The sequence below is a fragment of the Adiantum capillus-veneris genome, chromosome 19, assembly GCF_014529385.1.
Source record: "Adiantum capillus-veneris isolate H3 chromosome 19, ASM1452938v2, whole genome shotgun sequence".
NCBI lineage: Eukaryota > Viridiplantae > Streptophyta > Polypodiopsida > Polypodiales > Pteridaceae > Adiantum > Adiantum capillus-veneris.
In genome coordinates, this window is record NC_140949.1 from 99,711,209 (window position 1) to 99,717,419 (window position 6,211).

Sequence of the window (6,211 nt, forward strand, 5' to 3'; positions counted from 1 at the left end):
GCAAGTCGGACTCTCTCTCTCTCTCTCTTCCTTTCTCTCTCTCTCTCTCTCTCTCTTTGGGAAAAATTTTAGAAAGACATTTGCAAAACATCACATACAAGCCCGTCCAAAAGACTCAAAAGTCCCTCAACGTCCATCTTATTGATGGCTTCAACCACAGTGGCAATGCTCGTAGCATGCGTCTTATAAGAGTTCTATGTAGAAGTCAAAATTCATGAGCTTTCTTCCTCTCCTAGCTTATGTCTAATTAGACACCTCTTACTTCCTAACAGCAAGAACACTGGTACGCTGATTTTGATTCTACATATCCTCCTTGCGTCTAAACCTTTGTGGTGGCTCCCAAACTCTTCTTACTGTGCGGGATCTCACACGCAAAACGTGAGAGTGAATGGCGCATGAAATGGAGTACTGTTTTTTGGTGTACAGATTAGGAAGTGCGTACCCATCATAAACGGAAGCATCCTGTACAAGAAACCACTTGACAGCCTTGTCCATAGGCACACATCACCCATAGTTGGAGCACCTGATAGGGTTGGTGTGGTCTCTTCCGTGCTTGTTACGTCCATTGTTGCGACGCTCGATTGTCGGCTTTGATTAACTTCTGGGGTGCTTGCCCTCGTGGCAACCAGCTCCCCGCCACCTCAGAAAGCCCTCAAAGCGCGCCTTGCACAACAAGTTTTGGACAAATTCTATCAATATTTCCAACATTGTGACTTACCTCAACATCATGAGCTTCTGTGAGGGAGGCGCCGCATACCTAGCTAGGTACGACTGGGGGTAGGGGAGTGGGGGGCCGGCAGTCCCCTACCCCCAATCGTACCTAGCTAGGTATGCGGTGCCTCTCGAGCAGAAGCTCATGATGTTATGCATTGTATGAAAAACAATGAGAAAGACTCCGTTTTCCTACATGAGAAAATTTATAAATCTTCTTGTGAATTGACCAGAGTGACTTTTTCAGGCCCCCGGGTCCGCTCCCCCCGTTTCCTCCCGGATTCGCCCCCGCGGTGCAACTTGAGAGAGAGAGAGAGAGAGAGAGAGAGAGAGAGAGAGAGAGAGAGAGAGAGAGAGAGAGAGAGAGAGAGAGAGAGAGAGAGAGAGAGAGAGAGAGAGAGAGAGAGAGAGAGAGAGAGAGAGAGAGAGAGAGAGAGGCTCACCCTGTGGGTTGGAGACAGAGAGAGGCTACGTTGGTGATTTGAGACAGGCAAGCTGGGAGGGAGAAAAGGAAGCAAACGGGTGCGTTTGTGCATGTGTGTGTGTGTGTGTGTGTGTGTGTGTGAGAGAGAGAGAGAGAGAGAGAGAGAGAGAGAGAGAGGAGAGAGAGAGAGAGAGAGAGAGAGAGAGAGAGAGAGAGAGAGAGAGAGAGAGAGAGAGAGAGAGAGAGAGAGAGAGAGAGAGAGAGAGAGAGAGAGAGAGAGGCCCGTGCGCGCTCTTTGAGAGAGTAGAGTTTTTTGATTGAGAGAGAGAGAGAGAGAGAGAGAGAGAGAGAGAGAGAGAGAGAGAGAGAGAGAGAGAGAGAGAGAGAGAGAGAGAGAGAGAGAGAGAGAGAGAGAGAGAGAGAGAGAGAGAGAGAGAAAGAGAGGAGAGAGAGAGAGAGAGAGAGAGAGAGAGAGAGAGAGAGAGAGAGAGAGAGAGCTCTGGTTCTCATCTTCTGCGTTTTCTCTCTCTCTCTGCCATGGCGATGTCGGATGAAGCAACTGTGTACCTTTCTACCTGGAGAGGCAATGTGGAAGTGCGTTTGAAGCCTTGGAGGCATCTCACCTTGAAATCCTCACCTTCGTTCTTGGCACTGAAGAAGCAGTAAAGGCTTCCCTTCCGCGAATGGGTTTTCCGCGAAGCTTACACCGTCGGAGTGCTAGCTCCTACCAGCTTCAGAAACAATAAGTAAAACAAGTATGACCTAGTTCATTAGGTATCACTCAAAGTAAAAATCATTATTGGGTCACTCTTAAGTTTCTGCAGGCGATGATGGATGTTTTTATCTGCACTCCATGGATGTTTTACCATTGTGGTTGTAAATTAGTCGACTTTATAAATAAGCCTTGTGAATGATTTACAAACAAGTGAGAGAGAGAGAGAGAGAGAGAGAGAGAGAGAGAGAGAGAGAGAGAGAGAGAGAGAGAGAGAAGAGAGAGAGAGAGAGAGAGAGAGAGAGAGAGAGAGAGAGAGAGAGAGAGAGAGAGAGAGAGAGAGAGAGAGAGAGAGACTCTCAGCACATGCGGGGAAAGCGGGCACTCACAAGCAGCCATGGTGAAGCATCATCCTGGTCTGATAATGTGTCTCAAGCAGATGAACATCTATAGGGCAACTCTGCAAGAAGTGCGATGGCAAGTGCGTGATTTGTGATTCATACGCGCACCCCTATACTCTGGTTTGAGTGTGAGATGAGTGCAATTATGACTCCTTCCAAAAGCAATGCATCATCTGCAGAGCTGGTGTTGGCATTTCTGATTCTTACTACTACAAAGAGTGCACACAGCACGAGAAGGATAGAGATGGTTGCCCCAAAATTGTGAACCTTAGCAGTGCCAAAATTGATTTGTTCTATGAACGTAAGAAGTACGGTTTCAAAAAAAGATAGGCCAGTGCACTTTTGCAACCTTCTGCTTTGTAGTGCCATATGAGGTTGGGGGGTGTTGCATACATACATTGTGGGCTATGATAGCAGTTCTTGATTATGTAAGAGTGCAAAGAATGACACTTTTTAATTGTTAGGTTTGCACCTGTTCAGATAGACATACTGTATTGATGTTAAATTATCTCTTATTGATGTTGGATGCTGCATAGTTATTTCAGAAAATGTTTATCTTTCCAAAAAGAAAGAGAGAGAGAGAGGGGGGGGGGGGGGGGGGGGGGGGGGGGCAATGCAGGGTTGTGGGAGCATAAGCAAAAGCAACAGAAAGAAAATAGGAGAGGAAATCAGTAGAGATGCCATCCAAATTGGATCCCTCGTAGATAGTGGAAGGGACAAAAACGAACTTGGCTTGACGATATGGACCGTGAGCTTGACAATAACGCGCCGGCCCTTCCAGTCCTTAGCAGTCTCCTTGGTGATGTCCTCTCATACCTTCTTGGGTGACAGACCTAGAGGCCCGATCTTGGGGACCAATGAAGAGGCAACTCCATCTTCCCATCCTGTTAAACGAACAAAAACCACCTCCTCATATTCTTGCTGCCCTTTCTTTATTAGCATTGCATCTTCATCGTGGGTGCAAAACATGCATCACTCAGCTTCATGTCTACCATCTAGTGGAGTTTACGGGTGGCTCCCTCAATGGTGACGCTTAACTGGAGTAGGACTAGAAGTAGGGGAGTAATTAGCATCGCTGCCCTTGTGATCAAAGCCCTCAAGGATCCCAAGCGCGATAGAAAGAAGATGAATGCATTGTTGCAGCTACTGCTACTTGCGGGACTAAAATAGTAGCTTAACGTGCTATAATCCTTGCTCAAGAATGAATACTGCTGTGGTGGGCGCCTGTGCTCTGGTGTGAACACAGCCTCTGAAGACAACTGGAGTTGCTCATGATTAGTGCTAAGGGACTTGTTAATCCGCTCTGAGTTTTGTGCAACAATTATCTCTCTTCGTAATCTCGAAGAGGGAGAGCTTTGACAGCCAGATTCCTGCCCATTTAATGCATAATCAATACCACAATGATAAAGCCGATTGACAAAAACAACAAAGATGCCATCATTTGCATTTATGACATTGTTATAATGCAGGTGTTCCTCTTGATTGTTGGCTACTCTCATAATTGTATTGTCAGAATTCCTCCTATTAATCTAACCATGCAAGCCGTTGCAGCACTCGATTGCCTCTTTCTTCTTCTTTTGCTTGCCCCTCAGTCCTAGCATTGGTAACAAGGTTTTGCTCCATGCTAGTGTGCCCCATGAGCTCTTAGCTGGTTTTCAACATGCAAATTCCTCTTCCTTCTCCTTATACATTTAAGAACGTGTTGAGCCAGCAGAGCCAGCAGAGGATCACACCCACATTTTTGCTCACACTCATCATTTTTGTAACCATTGATTGTAATAAATGTCTTTCCGACATTGATTTTGATTGGAGCCATTCATTAAGTAACGGGACTCAATTGAGTTTCCAGCTTGTAATTCCGAAGTAATTTCACTTATCGATGTAATTAGTTAGAGATGTTCTCACCTCCAAGGCTGAGGTATATAAGCCAAAGTTTTGTAACCTAAGGGGAGAGTTTTATTAATCAAAGTGAGTTTTTGAGCGCCGTGACTGTGTCTGAGAGAGAGAGAGAAATAGAGAGAGAGAGAGAGAGAGAGAGAGAGAGAGAGAGAGAGAGAGAGAGAGAGAGAGAGAGAGAGAGAGAGAGAGAGAGAGAGAGAGATTCTTATCTACTTGCTACACGAGCTACGGAGCCGCCATTGGAGAAGCGACACCGCCATTGTGTTAGCAACGGCGAGAGCTACGCACAGATACCAAGAGTGCGCGCTATCGGCTTCTATGTGTGGTAAGTTCCTACGAGCTTCGGTGTGAGTTTTCTTCCAACTCGTGTGTCAGAATAGAGCGTGTAGCATATCTATAGAACCACAACGAGTAGAGCTACACATTAGTACCATCGGGGTCAAGTTTCGGTCACCTGTATTTTTCGGCCTGTCTTCATACGCGTTTACCGCACGGAGTGGTTATAGGTTGATTTTGCAGTTCAACTCCTTAGGGTGTTGTTCTTACCTAGTGCATAGACTTCCCCTTGAGTTTGAGATTGATTCAATGATTCTAGATCCTGTTTCGTATAGCATTCGTTCGTAGTACGGATTTCAGTCACTTGCGTATTTTAGAACCTAGATTTGATTTCCTTAGTAGTGATTGTCTTTAGAAGATTGAGTAGGTGATTTGACACCCACCTAGTTGTTTCCATGTGCCTGCGGGTCAAGCTTCGTCCTCGTCTGACAAATTCTGTTGTTGGTTGAGTTCTCGCTATTTAGCTTCCGCTAGCGGCGTAACCGCCTTAACATTTGGAGCCGCTGCCGGGGACGAGAGCCCTAAGTAGGTGACCTTAGATTAATCCTACGAGGTGAGTCGTATAAACTACTTTGTATACTTTAGTTAGAAAAGATCTAGGAGTGGTGGACTCCGAAGATCTCGAGAGATACTAGGAAGTGGGGTATTCCTGGGTCTTCCGTGTTGACAGTATTTTTAGTTTAACTTAGATTTGTTTGTTGTTTTGTTGGTGTTGAGTAGTTGTTGATAGAAGAAGAATTTGCTAGTCCGTGAGTGGCAGTGGATCTCTTTAAAATCACAATTACCAAACCCATTTTATGATTAGGAATAGCTTAGGTAGGACTTCATTTGATCCTGATCTAGAGCTAGTAATCATTGGAGTATTTGCTTGATATGGTTGATTGCATGTTAGATCACTAAACCGTCGAGTTGGTAGTGAAACTTGCAATAAACAAAAGTCAGAGAAAGCTTTAGGAAGGATTCTGTGCCAAAAAACTGGAAATCTGCAACTTTAGACATCATACGCGTATGATGTCTGTTAGGAAATAAGACGTAGCTAAATAGATAATTGAGTAGATTACTTAATGGAGAGAGACAGATTTATATACACGAGATTATAGAGTAGAGAGAGAGAGAGAGAGAGAGTACACACGATATACGTGGTTCACCCAATGTGGGCTACGTCCACGGGAAAGCAGCCACTCAATGGCTTTAGTACTTCAAAACAAGAAGTAGTTTACAAAGGGATTATACCCTTAATGGAGCTCCCGCCTTGCTTCACTCTCACCACCTCACACTCACCTTGTTGCATCAACTTCACACACTATCAAATGTGTGTAGAAATGGCCTCCTTTTATAGGCCAAAAGGGCTGCCCTCTCTTATGAGAGACAGCCATGTGTAGCCGCCCTTGTGCGAATAAGTCCGCTTTTGAATTCGGCCACCGGCCACCGGCCATTGACTTCCGACCACCGGCCACCGGCCATTGACTTCCGACCACCCGCCATTAGCCATTGACTACCGGCCACCGACCAACCGACTGGTTGTTTTCCGACCACTTTCCGGCCGCCGTCCGGCCATAATATTCCAGCGAAAAGCAATATTCCATGATTCTTGTCCGTGAAAATTTTGGTTTCCGGTGAGTGATTTTCCTTCACGCACGATGGCTTCTCCTCATAATGGGGGCCTTACAAATGTGCGCTTTTACCACAGAAAATTACAAGGGTAAATCAGGCTCCATACTTAACAAT

At 45.6% G+C, this 6,211-nt stretch overlaps 2 pseudogenes; one reads left to right on the forward strand and one right to left on the reverse strand.

The window, feature by feature from the left end:
• Positions 1-2,244: 2,244 nt before the first annotated feature.
• Positions 2,245-2,578, forward strand: LOC147434544 (PHD finger-like domain-containing protein 5A pseudogene; annotated as a pseudogene).
• A 665-nt stretch (positions 2,579-3,243) lies between these two features.
• On the reverse strand, positions 3,244-3,849 carry LOC147434545 (uncharacterized; annotated as a pseudogene).
• Between the last annotated feature and the right edge of the window lie 2,362 nt (positions 3,850-6,211).